Source organism: Podarcis melisellensis (genome assembly GCF_964234715.1).
Source record: "Podarcis melisellensis genome assembly, chromosome: 8".
In the NCBI taxonomy this organism is placed as follows: Eukaryota; Metazoa; Chordata; class Lepidosauria; order Squamata; family Lacertidae; genus Podarcis; species Podarcis melisellensis.
In genome coordinates, this window is record NC_138540.1 from 21,171,881 (window position 1) to 21,191,002 (window position 19,122).

Consider the following 19,122-nt stretch of genomic DNA (forward strand, 5'->3'; position numbering starts at 1 on the left):
GAATGTGGTATTGAAAAAGAGGAATGCTACCTATGTAGGGAATATGCTACAAATGTGATTTCATCTACTTTAAGGAGATTTTCCAGCTTAAACTGGCCCCTCTCGTGACTGCCAACTGCACTAGGTAAAGATTGCAGCCCAGGGGGCTGAGCCGTTCACTCAAACTCGATATTAACTTTGGAAAGAATGAATGGCATGGTGGCGATTCAAGGGAACGTTTGTTCTGAAATAATCACGATGGAGACTACCCGATTTCAGGTTGCTCAAGAAGATCCTTGCCTCAGGCTGACCCCAATCATATCCTACAGGCCATGGCAAATCACGAGCAACCATCCCAGCCTATTCTTCCTTCCTTGGGACAAGTAACCATTGACGTCTCACTGCCACCTGTGACACCTCTGTCCCCATTTTCTAAATGTGCCAATCCCCTTTGTCTAGCCAGGACTGTTTCTTCTTCTTCTTTGGCGATCACTCGTAACCAAGTAAGATTGTCTTCCATAAACCCGGTTTTAACAGTGAGTCCGTAAGTGACTGTGGAGGCCAATTCTGGATCCACACGTCCTTCCACAGTGAGGACATAGGTTTCCGGGTGGGAGTTGATCACGGTGTGGATTTGCCAAGCGTGCCTTCCTCCTAGCACGGTTTCTCCCTTGCGTCCTGAGTTTGAGCGTCTTCAAAGCCCATAACACCTATGGAAAAGGCTGTTCTCCAACTGGAGCGCTCGCAGGCCAGTGTTTCCCAGTTTTCGGTGTTTATACTACTTTTTTTTAAAAAAAGATTTGCCTCGAGAGAGTCTTTAAACCTCTTTTGTTGACCACCAGCATTAAGCTTTCCATTTTTAAGTTCGGAATAGAGTAGTTGCTTTGGAAGACGATAATCAGGCACCCGCACAAGAAGAACATAATAAGATCCTGGCTGCTGGATGTGGCCAAATGGCCTATTTAAATAGTTGTTTTTACTGACCATTTTGTTGTTCTGTTCTCTTTCTCTGCTTTGAGGTTGTGGGCTTTCCCCACCATCTAGCAGTGTACAGTCATACCTCGAGTTGAATGCATTTCGGGCTGAGCGCATTCGAGTTGTGCTCCGCAGCAACCCGGAAGTAACGGAGTGCGTTACTTCCGGGTTTCGCCACTCGCACATGCGCAGACGCTCAAAATGATGTCACGCGCATGTGCGGTAGCGGCAAAACGCGACCCGCGCACGTGCAGACGCGCCGTTGCACCTTGAGTTCCGTTTGGGATGCAAACGGGGTTCTGGAACGGGTCCCGTTCGCATCCCGAGGTACCACTGTATAAACGTAGTGAAATAATTAATTAATATAAATAGTCCAGCATCCTGTTCTGACAAGTGGCTAACAAGATGCCTGGAAGACGGCAAGCAGGACCCTGTGCACAAAGGCCCTCTCCCCTCCTGCCATTTCCAGCAACTGGTATTCAGAAACATGATTTCCACAGACTGTGGAGGCAGAACATTAACATGGTGTCATAGTGTTTTAAATGCATGGTGTGACTGTGGCCAACAATAATAATCAATTAGTGGTGGATCTATATTGCCTTGGGCTCTGAGGTCTTCAGGGGAGGTCATCCTCTCAGTTCCACCACCTTCACAGATATGTTTACTGGGGCCTTCTTAGTGGTGGCTCCCAGACTTTCGAACTCCCTCCCTAGAGAAGCTAGACTGGCTCTCTTGTTGTTGACCTTCCACCGGAAGCTGAAGACTTTTGGTTCCAACAGTCTTTGGGGACCTGACTGACTTCTTTTTTAAAGGGCTTTTAATAGTGTTGTGCTGTATTTATTATCTATATTTCAATAAATCTGTTTTTTTATATTGTTTAATTCCCATTAGCATTCAGTTACATTCTCATCATTGCCTTTTATATGTTTTCAGCCTTGTCATTTTAATTTGTGTAAGCTTCCTTGAGTCCTGGTCTGGGGAAAAGGCAGGATACAAATAAATGGAGTAATTATTATTATTATTATTATCATCCGGGACTGCCCACACATTCTGCATCATTTGCTCTGCAAAAAGCATTGAGATTAATGAACTTAGGTTAACCATGGCCAGGGATACAACCCTACAGGATTTTGTTCTTTTAAAAAAAATATGGGTTGTATCCAGCACTGGTTCTACTACTGTAAATAATGGACATGATTAATCTAGGTGCCTTGCTTCAGACCCTCCAAGTGTCCCTATTTTCCAGGGATGTCCCTGATTTAGAGAAGCTATCCCAGTTTCTGATTTGATACCGGAATGTCCTGCTTTTCCTTAGGGCAGGGGTAGGCAACTAAGGCCCATGGGCCGGATGTGGCCCAATCACCTTCTCAATCTGACCCACGGATGGTCCAGGAATCACCATGTTTTTACATGAGTAGAATGTGTGCTTTTATTTAAAATACATCTCTGGGTTATTTGTGGGGCATAGGAATTCACTCATTTCTTTTCCAAAATATAGTCGAGCCCACCACAAGATCTGAGGGATGGCGGACCGGGCCATGACTGAAAAAGGTTGCTGACTACTGCCTTAGGATGTCCCTATTTTCATTGGAGAAATGTTGGAGGGTATGGAGTTATCCGACTCCCGAGCCGTCTGAAGGTAATCCTGTATAGAGACATTTTTTAATGTTTAATGTTTTATTATGTTTGTATATATGTTGGAATGAACTGATGTAGCAGTTACCGTGGATTTTTTTGTTATTGTTGAACCCTAGATAAAGTACCAAAAAATAAAAATAAAAATGTTTATATATATGTTGGAAGCTTCCCAGAGTGTCTGGGGCAATCCAGTAAGATGTGTGGGGTATAAATAATAAAATTATCATTATGGAATCAGACGTCCCTATTTTCATCGGATAAATGTTGGAGGGTATGCTGTTTTCAATGGGTCTACCCCAAGTAGGACTTAGTTCAATACAACCCTGTATTTCCTTCCTGGGCAGGGGGGATGCTCCAGTTAATGCAAAACAAATTTGTTTTGCATTTCGGCGTCGAAAAGCCACAGCAGATGTCTCGTTGACATGCTTAATGGGTTTACAAGGCAGCCTGCTTAGAGACGGAGGTCCCCCACCCTTGTCAGAAACAGCAGGTTGTTTGTAAGCCGAGGCAGGAAAGCGAGCGAGAAGAAAAGCCCCAAACAATCTGTTTTCTGGCTGCATTGAAAACAGCACATCATAAGCTCACAACAGGACCCTCCTGGCTGTTTTCTGTTTATTACATTGAAAAATGAAAGCGTAGGCCGGCTGGCCGACATTAATTTTGTCACCCCTGCAGGGAATCGCCCATCTTGACTGCCTGCCTTTTGTTTGGCTTCGTTTCTCTGGGGGGGAAATAACTGGCGCCTGTCGAGTTAGCAAAAATACATCCCCGATTGGCTGCTTGTGGAGGGGGTGCTGGTGACTGTATCTTAGCACCTCAACAAAATGGCACTGGAGCTCCATTTACAAGAGGTCATTTGGGCTATTCCAGGGGTAGGCAACCTAAGGCCCGTGGGCCGGATGCAGCCCAATCGCCTTCTCAATCCGGCCCACGGACGGTCCAGGAATCAGCGTGTTTTTACATGAGTAGAATGTGTCCTTTTATTTAAAATGCATTTCTGGGTTATTTGTGGGGCATAGGAATTCGTTCATATTTTTTTTTCAAAATATAGTCCGGCCTGACACAAGGTCTGAGGGACGGTGGACCAGCCCACAACTGAAAAAGGTTGCTGACCCCTGGACTATTCTCATGCCCGGGGGTGGCAAACATGCAGCATTTATCCAGCCTGTGGCTGCCATTTTGTTATTGTTCGGGAGCCAAGCCGTCCGAGTACCGAGGTACCACTGTCTATGTATTTCTATTTGGTTGAAGAAGTGCATCGCAATGTTCAGGAAATTTTCAGTTTGCATATTGTATCCAGAATTGCGAATCATGTCGGTCTGTGTTACAGTCCAAACAGAACGGACTTCTTCCACATTCTTAAATACTATACAGCTGGTTTCGTTCCTTGTTGGCTGGTTTCAGAAGGGGGTTTGAAGAATGCTTCTAAATATGGAGGGGTTTAGGCTAAGACCAAACACAGTTCCCACAATTCTTTGAGGGCTCTGAAAATGAGGGCTCTAGGAATATGTCCTTGACCTCTGACCATGCCTCTTGCTTGCTTGGAGAAGAGGAAACAGAGGGTGTGTGGATGCGGAAACTGCCTTAATGTACAAAGGCAAAATTTGCATCTGTTGCTCCTCCCACTTTGCCTTTGGCCCCACCCACCACCAGTGTCTGGCTCTGGAAAGGTTGCTGAAAAGGGAAATGTGGTCTTTGCGTTGGAGAACTGCCTAGACCTCCAGGTATAGGGCAGTACAGTGGTACCTTGGGATATGAATGGGATTCGTTCCGGAGCCCCGTTCACATCCCGAAGCGAACGTAACCCATGTCCGCACGTCTGCGCGTGCATGGGTCGCGTTTTGGCACTTCAGCGCATGTGCGTGACGTCATTTTAACGGTCTGCGCATGCGTGTGCGGCAAAACCCAGAAGTAACACGCTCCGTTACTTCCGGGTCAGCGCGGAGTGCAACCCGAAAATGCTTATCCTGAAGCGTATTCATCCCGAGGCATGACTGTACCGTATATAAATTCAATAAATAATAATAAATAAAAAGTTTTCCCCACCCCTCAGTTAAATCGTGATTTCTTCCCCTGAGCTATAACCATTGGTGACTGGTGCCCATTGGGACTAGAAGGCAGAAAAATGCAGGTAAGTGAGGTAGTCACAAGAAAAACCTGCTTCCCACCAGGAGAATTTCACTAATAAATAAATACATCCCTTCCCCTTTGATAATTTTTAAATGGCATTTCTTGGATGGTAGCAGGGAAAATACATGGGAAATACATGGCCACACACAAACTAGAGCTTTTTACCGGTTGATGCTGGAAATATAATTGCTGGACTAGACAGGTCCTTAACCTGATTCAACACAGCTTTTATGTTCAATCAGAAAACAGCAACCAGAGTAACCTTGGCAAAGAATTTTGAAGTGCAGCGTAATCTATACCCCCAATTAACACAACCATTTTCAGAAGCGACATTGTGCTTTTGCTGCATTTGTCCTTCAAACAAATCAAAACAAAACCACAGACAGCATCAACTGGAATATATATTCAGTATAAATATTGGTTCCTATCCCACTCTCCCTACACTATTAGTTCCAGATTAAGAACAGTCGCATCCACAAGGGCCCTAGCCTACCCAGTCTTTGGTTCTTGCACAAAGGATAGGGTTGGATCCAATGTTAGTCCTACTCAGAATAGCCACATTGAAATGAACGAACCTTTGAGGTGCAGCCAGTACTAGTCGCTCACGGTAATTATGTTCCTTAACTTCAGTGGGTCTACTCTGAGCAGGGCTAGTATCGGATGCAACCATAGGTGTGTGCATGGGGTGTTTAAAAGCCCCAGAGATTGTGCCAAAGAGGAGAGATTATGGAGCAGCAACCCAGCTCCTTCAGCTGACACAGGGAAAGGTGGGAGAGAGAGAGAGGCAGAAGAGGGGAGGAGGGAAGAAGGGAGAGATGCAGGCAGAATAAAAAAGCTGGAATGGATCTGCAGTTTCTGGCTATGTCTGTCTCTGTAAAGGATGGTGGTGTGACTGGCAATAAGGGAAGAGGCTGCTTCTAGAGACAGAATTTGGTACTTGGATTCGCTCTCTTTTTAGTTTATATTTCTCTAAGTAAAGTTTAGTTGTTTTGTTTTTTAGTTTAGGTTCCTTCGTGCATTTGATGAATGTAAACAATGTCCTTTACGACAGTTGTTGTTGTTGTTTAGTCGTTTAGTCGTGTTCGACTCTTTGTGACCCCATGGACCAGAGCACGCCAGGCACTCCTGTCTTCCACTGCCTCCCACAGTTTGGTCAAACTCATGCTGGTAGCTTCGAGAACCCTGTCCAACCATCTCGTCCTCTGTCGTCCCCTTCTCCTTGTGCCCTCCATCTTTCCCAACATCAGGGTCTTTTCCAGGGAGTCTTCTCTTCTCATGAGGTGGCCAAAGTATTGGAGCCTCAGCTTCAGGATCTGTCCTTCCAGTGAGCACCCAGGGCTAATTTCCTTAAGAATGGATGTGTTTGATCTTCTTGCAGTCCATGGGACTCTCAAGAGTCTCCTCCAGCACCACAATTCAAAAGCATCAATTCTTCGGCGATCAGCCTTCTTTATGGTCCAGCTCTCACTTCCGTACATCACTACTGGGAAAACCATAGCTTTAACTATACAGACCTTTGTTGGCAAGGTGATGTCTCTGCTTTTTAAGATGTTGTCTTTACGACAGAGTATTCAACAAATCTTTGCCTCTAAAAAATAAATTAAATTTCCCTGGACGCTCACCCTAATAAAATGTGTTGTGCACGCCTCTGGATAAAACCTTCGGAACTATTTTAAATTGAAATGCATGCAAATTAAATGAAACGCGCACAATGACTGAAGGAAAATGCCTTCCATTGGGTGACAGAGCTAACAATTACAAATGAGCTTGAGGAACGTCAAGCGTAAAAGACGAAAAACAAAAGCCCAGGAGACAGCTCTGTCCTGCGACGACAACAACATAACAATAGCTACTTTCACATTCCCATGTCTGGTGTCATGGATATTTTCCAGCTTCCTGATAGAGCAACTATTGCTCAGGCAACCACTGGAAACGTGTGGGCAGTTGGGGAAGAGAGGTTTTAATTTTGCCTCGGTCGTCTCACAATGAATACAAACAGACACATTCTGTACTGTCAGTACTCTCCCAACATGTCTTGAAAAGAGTTATTGAAAACATTGTCATTCTGCATCTCCTTTATAGCTACACTGATGGTTATGGGTTATTATTAGTGCATTTAACAAATGGTAGCGTGATGGCAGCATGATTATTCTATTTTGGGGGGCAAGGCGGACTGGGATTCTTAACGTAAGAAGCAGAACAACATTAAGAAGAGCTCTGCGGGATCATATCTCTTCTTTTTTTGAAATAATTTTTATTTGATTTTACATACAAAAGGCTATAAGAAACCCAGATATATAACCATAAATAGAGATTTCTCTGAATCTCCAGACTTCCCACCCTCCCCTCCATGGGTCCTATTGTCAACATCTTCAACTGCATATTATTTCACAATCCATATATTGTATCTCTCCATATTGACCACAGTATTTGTCACATTACAAGTGTTGTTAAAATCCTGCTAATGTTTTCATCGGCTTATAGTGATCTCCTAAATAAATTATAATTTTTTCCCATTATTTCTTGAAGTTTTTGTCCTCTTGGTTCCTGAGCTTTCCGGTCAGCTTTGCCATTTAGGAGTATTCCAACAGTTTGATCTGCAATTCCTCTCTGGTAGGGACTTTGTCTTCTTTCCATCTTTGGGCTAGTAGCATCCGTGCAGCTGTTGTTGTGTACATAAAAAGTCCTTTCTGCTCTTTTGGGATGTTGATACCTACAATTCCTAATAAGAAAGCTTCTGGTTGTTTTTTTTACAAAAGTTATTTTAAACATTTTCTTCAATTCATTAAATATCATTTCCCAGAATGCTTTAGTTACCATACCAAACATCTAGTGCAGCATCCTGGTTCTGGGGTGACCATGCACCCTACTGTAAAGGGGAAGGGCTGTAGCTCAGTGGTAGAGCACCTGCTTTGCATGCAGAAGGTTGCAGGTTCAATTCCCAGCATCTCCAGCTAGGACTGAGAATGCTCCCTGCCTGAAAACCCTGGAGAGCCACTACCGGTCAGTGTGGACAGTGCTGAGCTAGATGGACTTAGTGGTTCAACACAGACTGTAGCTCAGTGCTAGAGTCCCCGCTTTGCTTGCAGAAAGTGCACCTGAACTCCCCTGCTGCTTGCTGGGAGGGGCGGGGAGGAGATGGGATCATTGACCATCCGCATAGTGCCTGTGGCCAGGGATGCTGGGAACTGGAGTCAAAAATTTCTGGAGGGGCCTCCAGGTAAGGGGCAATTGTCCATCCCTGAGTGAGTAAAGCGATATTGGGAGGACATGATGCAATATTTTAATGCATCATGGACTCAACAAGCTGACTTGTGGTCCACCTTGGCAGGTAAAGGTGGAAGAGAGCCAGCAAAGGAGCAGCAGGCCCACCAGAAAGCGCCTTGCCTGGGGCATCGCCAAACATACCAGCAGCCCTGACAGCGGGAAGGATGTAGGCAGGCAGACTGCTGCCTGTCGGGATCTCCGCTTTGGCCAAGCTGATAAAGCTCATTTTCCTCCAGAATCGCCCCTGACAATAATTACCGACCTGAGCCTTTGATGAGGCCTCAGGCGCATTTCCGATTCAGCAGAGAATCCAAAGCAGCACGCGGAAGTGATGAGATTTATGGCTACATGCTATGCTTTATTACTAAGCTACTCAAAGAGCAAAGAAAAATACATCCTCTCTCTGTGAGAGCAGAGAGCAACTGAACAACAAAGGAACAGGAAATCAGTAACGTCACATCTGTCTCTCGTCTCCCGTGAGACTTTCAACAGTATGGAATGTGTCTGGAATGTAAACAGAGTCCTGTGACTCTAAGCAGCTGCCACTGGCAAACAGAAACTAACATCCTCCCCCTTTCTGTGAACACCACTGGGCAGCGTGTCAGTACAATCTCAGTACAAACCCAATTTCTGTACATAGGTACAGTGTTTATCCTTCAGAACAATCTTGGACAATAAATCAGCAGGAATTTCATTACCTGGCATGTAGGCCATCGTTACGAGTCCTTTCTGAACACATTCTCTAGCATGTTGCAGCTTCAATTGCAAGTGCTTCGTGCTTTGCTCACAACCTTCAAAGCCAAACATGCTTTGTTGTCCTGATAAACCTGGATTGGACATTTGACAGGAATTCTCATGTCTTTACACAACTGCAGAGCCTTGGAGAGCTAGCCTTCTGGACTGTAGACAACACTCCACAGCTTCCCTCCTGATGTGCTCCTGGCACTGCCAGACTGTTGGGATGGGATGGCAGGAATCTGGTTCTTCAGCACCAGATGTCCGTGAAGGTCCAGGCCCTGTGAACCCTGGCGGTCTGGGAATTCCTACTGGGAGTTCTTGTCCAGCTTCCTCAGGTATCCCTGTCTTTTGCAGTCGTCTCTGAGCCCTGGCTGAGACCCAGCCTCCAACTCTGTATCCAGGGCACCACTGGGTACAGGGGTTGTGACGCACTGTGACTCGGCCCAATCACTGTCTCTCAGACTCGCCTCCCTCACAGGGTTCTTAGAATCATAGAATCATAGAGTTGGAAGAGACCACAAGGGCCATCGAGTCCAACCCCCCGCCAAGCAGGAAACACCATCAGAGCACTCCTGACATATGGTTGTCAAGCCTCTGCTTAAAGACCTCCAAAGAAGGAGAAGACCTCCAAAGAAGGTTCTTATGTGGATAAAATGGCAGCGAAGCAAAACTGCACTTGGAGATTGAGAACACCAGCATGAAATGGATAAGATTTGCCAGGGCAGGGGGTAGGTTGGGGGAAAGTTTTCTGACCACCCCCACACATGTCCCCTTTTCCGCATTGAGGTTCAATCCTGGAGAAAAATGTGCTACAGGCAGCTGTAGGCTTTCGCTGCATTTCAACCCCCCCAATAGATGTTATAAAAATTGAAAGATCTACAGTTCACTGGTTTTTATTTCTAGGGCGCCTTTATGCCGACGCTCGCAAATTGGCTCATTTTGTAAGCTCAGCAAGCAGATTCCCTCTCAAATAGGGTCGCCTGAACCCCATTAGACCGAAGCAGTTGCATTTCTGTCAGCCGTGCTGGTTTCGCTACGAAGCTACTCATACATTGCCGGAGGTAAGCTTTCTCTCTCTGAAATGAAGGGTGCTATTATAAATGAGATAACCTAGTTCGAGTGAGCATTTGTTCTTTTGGGGGATTTTTTTTTTTTTAATATAAAAAACCGCCATCCTGTTTTTGTTGCTTAGTTCCAAACCAAAGGAAAAAAAGGAGTGGGGAAGGAGGAGATTAGGAGCTGGTAAACATGAACTGAATTCATTTCTTTCAGGCAGAAAAATAGAAACCTAAGATATTCTTAGGTATTTTGTGAACATGCCAGCTGTCTGGGTTTGCACAACTGAAGTAGGTCCAAGCAAATTGGTGCAGCGAGTCCACATAAAGGCAATCCACTTTCTGAGGTTAGGAAAAGTAATGGGAAAATACATAGGGAAAGTGTGGGTGAATGAGAAGATGTGTAAAACATCCCACAAGCAAATTGGGGTGAATGCTAATCATTAGCCACCCTATACAAATGAGAACAAATCAGAGCAAGTGCTCAATAAAGACTGGACATGGTCACATCCACACAATACATTTAAAGCACATGGCTTGAGCTGGTTGCTCCAGCTCAGCCGCATGGCTCTCACAAGCCACTCAATGAGTTCCTATACCAATAATCTAGGCTCTTTCACCACTTTGTAACTAAGCTGAGTTTTACTGCCTGTGCAGCTTTTTTGAAGCCTATGAACCTGACCTTTGCAGAGTTTGTAAGTAAACCATTTTTAAACTTACCAACTGTGTGGTCTTTTTCCTATGCTGGGGGAAGAGGGAAGCTTTGGAAAGAAACTTTCAAGGGGGAAGTTTTTGAACTCATTTGGAGTGGCACATAAAGGTCTATTTCTACACTTTAAAGGTAAAGGTAAAGGTACCCCTGCCCGTACGGGCCAGTCTTGACAGACTCTGGGGTTGTGCGCCCATCTCACTTAAGAGGCCAGGGGCCAGCACTGTCCGGAGACACTTCCGGGTCACGTGGCCAGTGTGACAAAGCTGCATCTGGCGAGCCAGAGCCGCACACGGAAACGCCGTTTACCTTCCCGCTGGTAAGCGGTCCCTATTTATCTACTTGAACCCGGAGGTGCTTTCGAACTGCTAGGTTGGCAGGCGCTGGGACCGAGCAGCGGGAGCGCACCCCGCCGCAGGGATTCGAACCGCCGACCTTTCGATCGGCAAGCCCTAGGCGCTGAGGCTTTAACCCACAGCGCCACCTGCGTCCCTTTCTACACTTTACTTTGCTGCATATTTTGTGACTTTAAATCTCTGCTGGGGTTCTTTCACCAAAGAGTATTGGCTCCAAACTTGGATCTTGGCATCCAGGAATTCTCATACATATATGAATCACAAAGCACCAGAGGCACTTTGCGTGGTCCTTGATCCACCATGCCATACCACATGGGAGCGCTGCTTCTCTCTGTCAGGGCACAGGTCCCCCACAAATAACTCCCACTGACCCTTGTGATTCAGTGTTTCTAAAGGACAGGTGCACATTCTTGGTTATGGGTAGAGTGGAAGATTATGGGGAGAGCTTGTGCTGTAAGGGCCTTTAGGGAAAATGGATTTACAGTGGTACATAATTTCAATTGCATTAAGCATAGACTGCCAACCTGACACCCTCTAAATGTTTTGGACTACAACTCCCATCAGCCTCAGCCAACTGCTGGGAGATGTAGAGCAGAACATCTGCAGGGCGCCATGTTGGGAAAATGCTGGTCTACACACACGCAGACCCCACTGAATTTGATTTTTGCTGGGCAAATCTATGTGGGAGAAGCTGGGGATCAAACTTTCATTACTCCTTTATGAGGCCAGATCTCTGAGGCCATCCTGACCAATGAACCTGATGTTATGCCTCTTCAGCAGATGGTGCTTTTAACCCTCAGACCCCGGGGCTGGGCTGGGCTATGGAATCTTGCTGAGCTGATTCATATCATTGATGCAATATTCAGGATTCAGCATCATGACTCAACCCCAGCAGGAACTGTCCGTCACAGAAATTGGGGAGGGCAGAGTGAGCCTCAAGAGCTGACTGCCAGATGGTTGGGCCCCAGAACATTGGTTAAGGGATTGGCATGGTTTGGGCAGACAACTGCTATGGCTTTCTAGAGAAAGACCCACTGGCAGAGGAAGAAGAGTGTGGGGGGAGCGCACCGCCCCCAGCAGCACAATCCCAGATGGGTGCCATCGCGGCTGCCCCCCTGCCTGCGCTGGGTGCCACACCCCAGGACGTGCACCCCTGGGATGCGCACCAGCCCCGCACCACCTGCTCTCCACAACCCCCAGTGTCGGAGTATGAAGCTCCACTACTGGAAAGACCATCAGCATTAAAAGAGGATACATATTGTTGCCGCTCAGATGCTACTAGCCCAGAGATGGAAAGAAGATAAAGCCCCTACCAGAGAGGAATAGCAAGCTAAGCTGATGGACTATGCTGAAATGGCAAAGCTGACTGGAAAACTCAGGAACCAAGAGGACGAAAACTTTAAAAAAAGAATGGGGAAAATGTATAACTTATCTAGGAGACCACTGCAAGCAGATGGAAACATTAGCAGGATTTGAAACCCAGGTGTAATGTAACAAATACTATGGACAATATGGATTGATATAAAATATAGAATATGGAATAATATATGCAGTTGCAAATGTTGACAATAGGATCCGTGGAGGGGGTGGGGGGAAGTCTCGAGATTCAGAGTAATCTCTATATATGGATATGCATTTGGAATCCTATAAATTCATATTTGTAAAATCAAATAAAAATTATTTAAAAAAAGAAAGAAAGGAGGATACATTCTGTTATAGAGATTGCATAGAGGGTACAGTAGGATGTCCTTATTTTATCCTAGAAATGTTGGCAGGTATGGAGTTATCCAACCCCCGAGCCAGCTGAAGACAGCCCAGTATAGAGAAGATGTTTTTTTAAAGCCTAATGTTTTACAGTGGTACCACGGGTTACAAACACTTCGGATTACAGACTCCACTAACCCAGAAGTATTACTTTGGGTTAAGAACTTTACCTCAGGATGAGAACAGAAATCATGTGGTAGCGGTGCGGCGGCAGCAGGAGGCCCCATTAGCTAGTGGTATCTCAGGTTAAGAATGGTTTCAGGTTAAGAATGGACCTCTGGAACGAATTAAGTTTGTAACCAGAGGTACCACTGTATTATGTTTTTATATAGGTTGGAAGTGCAACCCAGTCAGATGGGTGGGGTATAAATTGCAAGATTCTTATTCTTCTTCTTGAATAGGGCGCCCCTATTTTCATCAGGGGACGCGGGTGGCGCTGTGGGTTAAACCACAGAGCCTAGGACTCGCCGATCGGAAGGTCAGTGGTTCAAATCCCCGCGACGGGGTGAGCTCCCGTTGTTCAGTCCCTGCTCCTGCCAACCTTGCAGTTTGAAAGCAAGTCAAAGTGCAAGTAGAGAAATAGGTACCGCTCTGGCGGGAAGATAAATGGCGTTTCCGTGCGCTGCTCTGGTTCTCCAGAAGCGGCTTAGTCATGCTGGCCACATGACCCGGAAGCTGTACGCCGGCTCCCTCAGCCAATAAAGCGAGATGAGCACCGCAACCCCAGAGTCGGTCACGACTAGACCTAATGGTACGGGGTCCCTTTCCCTTTACCTATTTTCATCAGATAAATGTTAGAAGGTATGCTGTAGATTCTGTCTTTGGCATGCGAGGTAGGACTGGGATTGACCCTGAACAGAAAAAAGCAGCAATTACAACCAGCTTTTGAACATCAACACAGTTACAAGGTGAAAGTGGACATGATCATCCTTGAGGAAGTCCACACCATACCTCAAGGTGGCGCTGTGGGGCCATGTCTAGGTCTCCAGCAGCCTCACTGTTGACATCTTTCTAAGGAGAAACCAAATGTCTTCTTTGCCGATGTTACCCCTGCGAAGGCTAAATCCAGGGTGTGGTGTTCACAAAGAGGGCTGTCTTCCAACTGAGTTCTACTCAGAGTATAGGCCATTGAAATCAATAGGTCTAAGTTAGCCATGTCCATTAACTTCAGCAGGTCTACTCTGCGTGACGTTAACATTGGATAGCACTAACTGAGCCAACATAACTTAGTGACCCCAAGTTAGCACACATACAGAGATTCAAATTCAGAAACAGAGTTGTATCCAATGTTAGCCCTACTTAGAGCAGACCCATTGAAGCTTTGTGGCTGTGTTTTTGCACACCGCTTAAGGATTCTGAAATATTAAGCGGTTTAGAAATGCTTTTAAACAGACCAAAAATGTGTTGCATCCAATGCTAGTCCTACGCAGAGTAGACCCACGGATGTTATCCGGCATGGCTAACCCTAAGTTCCCATAATATAAATTGGTATGGATGCTTTATTGATGTTTTGCACAATGTTTCCCAGACATTTATTGACTGATTTCGTATGTTTCGTAAGCCACCTTGACATATTTTTTTATTACTATCTATTTATTGTATCTCACCTTCTCCTCGAAGGAGCTCAAGGCGGTGTGCATGGCTCATCATGGTTCAAGAACCCTATGAGGTGAGCTTAGGCTGAGAGGTCCTAGTCCAACTCTCTAAGCGCAGTATTTTATGAAAGTATGGATTATGCATAAGTTGAAGCATTGTGATGGCCTGGGACTCAGGCTCGGACTCGGAACCAGGGAAGTCACAGTCTGCACCGGATCCTTTGCCTCAGACATCACCTGAACCAAGTCTGGGGCTTCATCCTGAAGAGTCTGCACAGATTCCCCTGCAACAAACACCAGCTGAGCCTGAGCCTGCCCTGGCTCCAGATGCGGGGATTACCTCGTTGCCTTCAGCTGGGCCATCACTTACAGCTGCTCCACTACTGGTTGGGTCAGGGGAGGCTGAGGCAGCCTCTGGGTCTAGTAACCCACCAACATCTCCCGAGCTGCAGAGACTAAGGTCTGAGAGAAGGAGAGACCTGAGTACTTGCAGGAGGAGTGCTCGCCTTTGGGCGAAACAGGGAGGTGAGTTGCTGGAGGATTAGGACCGGCCAACAAAGATAAAAGGCTGTCGGACCCCGCCCCAGGTTGCCGGAGCAACATTGCTGTATGCAAGATCCTGTACCTGGTTTCCTGCCTTGATTCTGTCAGACTGACTCCTAGTGGAACCTTTGGATTCTGGACTGGACCTGGACCATGGTTCTCGGGTTACCCCTGGGCCCAGCACAAGCATACAGAACCGGATTTCTCCCGTATCTCCACTGCTGACCTCTCTGTTTGGCCATGACCCAGTTCCTTGTCATTTGTAGTCCACCCACCTTGCTGATGCCTCACTGAACATCTCCAACTGTTCCCCCTCTCCCACTCCTGTTGAAGCTGCTCAGCAGAATTTCCACCCTCTCCAGGGCCAGACGAGGGTGTGGGCAAATTGAAAGCGAAAGCTGCCAAGAATTCCCCGGAGGCCTAAACTGGTTGAGAAAACCAGCGACGTGACATCTAGGAAGGTGACTTTTTTGTGTGTGTGTGACAACTGACTCCAATTTTCCACTTGCTCATTTGTTTGTTTTCAATCTCCTGCCTCCATCAGATTGGGGCTATGGCACATGGAGCTCAGTATTGTCTGGCAGTGACTCTCCAGGATTTTAGACCGGGTTCTCTCTCCTAGCCCTACCTGGAGATGTCGGGGCTCGAACCTGGGACCTTCAGCATGCAAAGCAGATGTTCCACCACTGAGCTACGGGCTCAAGGGCAGGCAGCAGAGCAAAGGCCTCTTAAGACCCAATTCACACAGGGAATAAGATGGGAGCCACAGTGCCTTCTGGGGAACCTTCCAGAGGCCACATACTAGTGGTGTGTGGGGCCAGAGGCAACAGTTGGTGGGACATCATCACATCTCCTGGTATGCCCCGCGGAGGACATTAAGGTCCACAAATGACAACATTTTGGAGGTCCCAAGTTGCAAGGTGGTTTGATTGGTCTCAGCTAGGGCCAGGGCCTTTTTGGTACTGGCCCTGACTTGGTGGAACGCTCTGTCACAAGAGACTAAGGCCATGCAGGGCTTGACATCTTTCCGCAGGGCCTGCAGGACAGAGCTGTTCCGCCTGGTCTTTGGTTTGGACTCAGTCTGGCCCTTATGTTTCCCTCCCCTTATGGTTTTGATCTATGGGCTACTTTTAAAATGAGGCTGTATTTTAAATTGCACTTTAACCTGTATTTCAAATTGGTTTTTTCCCCCATTATGTTTTTACTGTAATTTTACTGGTGTTAGCTGCCTTGAGCCCAGCTCTAGCCGGGGAGGGTGGGGTATAAATAAAATTTATTATTATTATTATTATTATTATTATTATTAAGCTGTGATTCCTACAAGGTCTGGGGTTGGACTAGATGACCCTTGGAGTCCCTTCCAACTCTACGATTCTATAATTTTTTTCCTTTGCACAGTAGACTAGTCTCAACGCACACACTCACACCCCTCTCTGTCTTCCATCCTGACAAGCAAGAGGCATTATCTGAGTTCAGGGTCACATTCCAGCCAGGAAAAAAACAACAGCACTTGGGGTGCAAGGCATGTGACTCTCCCCCCCCCAAAAAATCCTGGGTACTACAATTTACCCCTCACAGAGCTACAATTCCCAGCACCCTTAACAAACTACAGTTCCCAGGATTCTTTGAGGCAAGTCATGTGCTTCAAATGTGCATTATTATTTTTTATTTTAAAAATATTTTATTTTTTACCAACCACCAAAACACAAACAGTGAATCCCCCCAGGCGGCTGATACATTGACTATACATATTCAATAATATTTGTTGTTGTTGTTTAGTTGTGTCCGACCCTTCATGACCCCATGGAACAGAGCACACCAGGCACTCCTGTCTTCTACTGCCTCCCGCAGTTTGGTCAAACTCATGCTGGTAGCTTCGAGAACACTATCCAACCATCTTGTCCTCTGTCGTCCCCCTTTCCTTGTGCCCTCCATCTTTCCCAACATCAGGGTCTTTTCCAGGGAGTCTTCTCTTCTCCTCAGCTTCAGGATCTGTCCTTCCAGTGAGCACTCAGGGCTGATTTCCTTCAGAATGGATAGGTTTGATCTTCTTGCAGTCCATGGGACTCTCAAGAGTCTCTTCCAGCATCAATTCTTTGGCGATCAGCCTTCTTTATGGTCCAGCACTCACTTCCATACATCGCTACTGGGAAAACCATAGCTTTAACTATACGGACCTTTGTTGGCAAGGTGATGTTTCTGCTTTTTTAAGATGCTATCTAGGTTTGTCATTGCTTTCATTCAATAATATACATATTCACTAATATACCGTACATATTCAATAATAACATATTCAAATCAACCATATGTACACTTTTAACATTTTAATTGCCCCAAATTGTTCAAACCTACCCAAATAATTCAATATCTTCTCAAACCAATCCTCCTCTTTCTCACTGACCTTAAAACCTTTCATTCTATATAGCTTCAAACGTGCATTAAATGTATAGTGTGGATCTGTCTAGTAACATCTGAAGAACCACAGATTCCCCTCTTCCTGTGTTAGATCAAAAACTAGTCTTCGCCACTTCTCCCATCCACTTTAAAAGCTTGCATGGGAGGAAATATCTGCATGGAAGGTTAAAAGCACCTGTCATTGCAGCTGCTGACCTGTACCTTCCCATTCTCTTGCTTCAATGGTAGATGGATGGCTCCTCTGTTATCTCCACAGGTAAGGCCGTACCAGGGTTATCGTGTTAGGAATCCAGAACGGGGTGAGTCAACTCCAGCTAATGGCTTGCATCAACCTGAGGCCACGGCAATTCCCCCCGAGAGACAAAAGTTTACATACCATCAGTAAAAGGCATTAAAATATCCATCATTCTGCCAACACAAGAAACAATCATTCCCCCTTCCTGGCTTTAATGGGTAACCCTGCTTTATATTTTCCCTCGTGATCCCTTCCAACTCTACAATTCTATGATTCTATGCACTGAACTGCATTTGGGAGAAGAGAGCAAATAATCTGGGCCTCTGTGAAGTTTTCTGGGCCTCTCTGAAGTTTTCTTTACACTTACTGTAAAGGGGGAAATGACGCAAAAAGACTTAGGGCTCACCTATCTGAATTATTATTATTATTATTATTATTATTATTATTATTATTATTATTTATACCCCTCCCACCTGGCCCGGTTTCCCAGCCACTCTGGGCAGCTCCCAACAGAATATTAAAAACACGATAAAACATCACACATTAAAAACTTCCCTAAACAGGGATGTCTTCTAAAAGTCAGGTAGTTGTTTATTTCCTTGACATCTGAAGGGAGGGCATTCCACAGGGTGAGAGCCACTGCCGAGAAGGCCCTCTGCCTGGTCCCCTGCAACCTCACTTCTCACAGTGAGGGAGCCGCCAGAAGGACCTCAGAGCTGGACCGAACGATGGGGGTGAAGACGCTCCTTCACGTATACTGGGTTTTAAAGGTCAGCACCAACACTGAATTATGTTTGGAAATGTACTGGGAGTAGGTCTTTCAGGACCTGTGTTATATGGTCTCGGTGGATCCTACAGATCCTCTTGGGTGTTAATGTCAGGAGAGGGGATCCTCTGCTGCCCTGAGGAGGAGCTGGTGACCTGGGAGAGGACCTTCTCCATACCCTCCAACAGCCCACAGATCAAAATAAGGATGCTCGCTTTTTGGTCCTGAACACTCGCAAGAGCCAGGTGTCTTGCTCATGACCAAAAGAATAAGTGTCTTTTGGTCCGGTGCTCTGGTGTAAACCAGCTGACTCACACTAGATTGCCGGACCAAAAAAACAGGACATTCTTTGATCCAGTCAGAAGCTGGGATGGCTTCTGTAATTCTGGGATGTCCCACTTAAATTGGGATGGTTGAGCGGGATGGTTCTCTGTGGCAGCCCTAAAATTGTAAATTTGGCACCTTCATTGTATAGTTACCATCAATTGCTGAAGACACAGCTCTTTACCCTCGTCTTCTGGGATATATATATATATGGACCCACCCTATTCCCGTGACTGTCATTTGTTCTAAACTGTTTTTCACATTGTATTTTTAAATTGCTGTAACCCCTTCTTGGGACCTTATGGTGAAGGTTCAAAATAATTATAATTTAGGGTTGCTAAATTAGCATTTAGGGTTGTATCCAATGCTAGTCCTAGTCAGAGTAGACCCATTGAAGTTTAGGGGCATGTCCAACCTTGGTTCATTAATTTCAAAGGGTCTATTCTGAGCAAAGCTTAATGGGCTACAGGTGCATAGGTAGCTGCCTTAACAGCGAGTGAGACCATTGGTCCATCCAGTTCAGTAATGCTTACACTGACTGGCAGCAGCTCTCCAGGGGTTTCAGGCAAGAGGCATTCCAAGCTCTTTGTGAAGATGCCAAGGACTGAATCAAGGACCTTTTGCATAGACAGC

General features: G+C 45.9%; 1 long non-coding RNA gene across 1 annotated transcript in view; it reads left to right on the forward strand.

Annotated features, from left to right (window-relative positions):
* Positions 1–221: 221 nt before the first annotated feature.
* Positions 222–19,122, forward strand: part of LOC309377037 — a 55,667-nt gene continuing 36,766 nt past the window's right edge. The window contains exon 1 of the long non-coding RNA XR_014171395.1: positions 222–362. This is a non-coding gene — a long non-coding RNA (uncharacterized lncRNA). The remainder of the gene's footprint in view (positions 363–19,122) is intronic.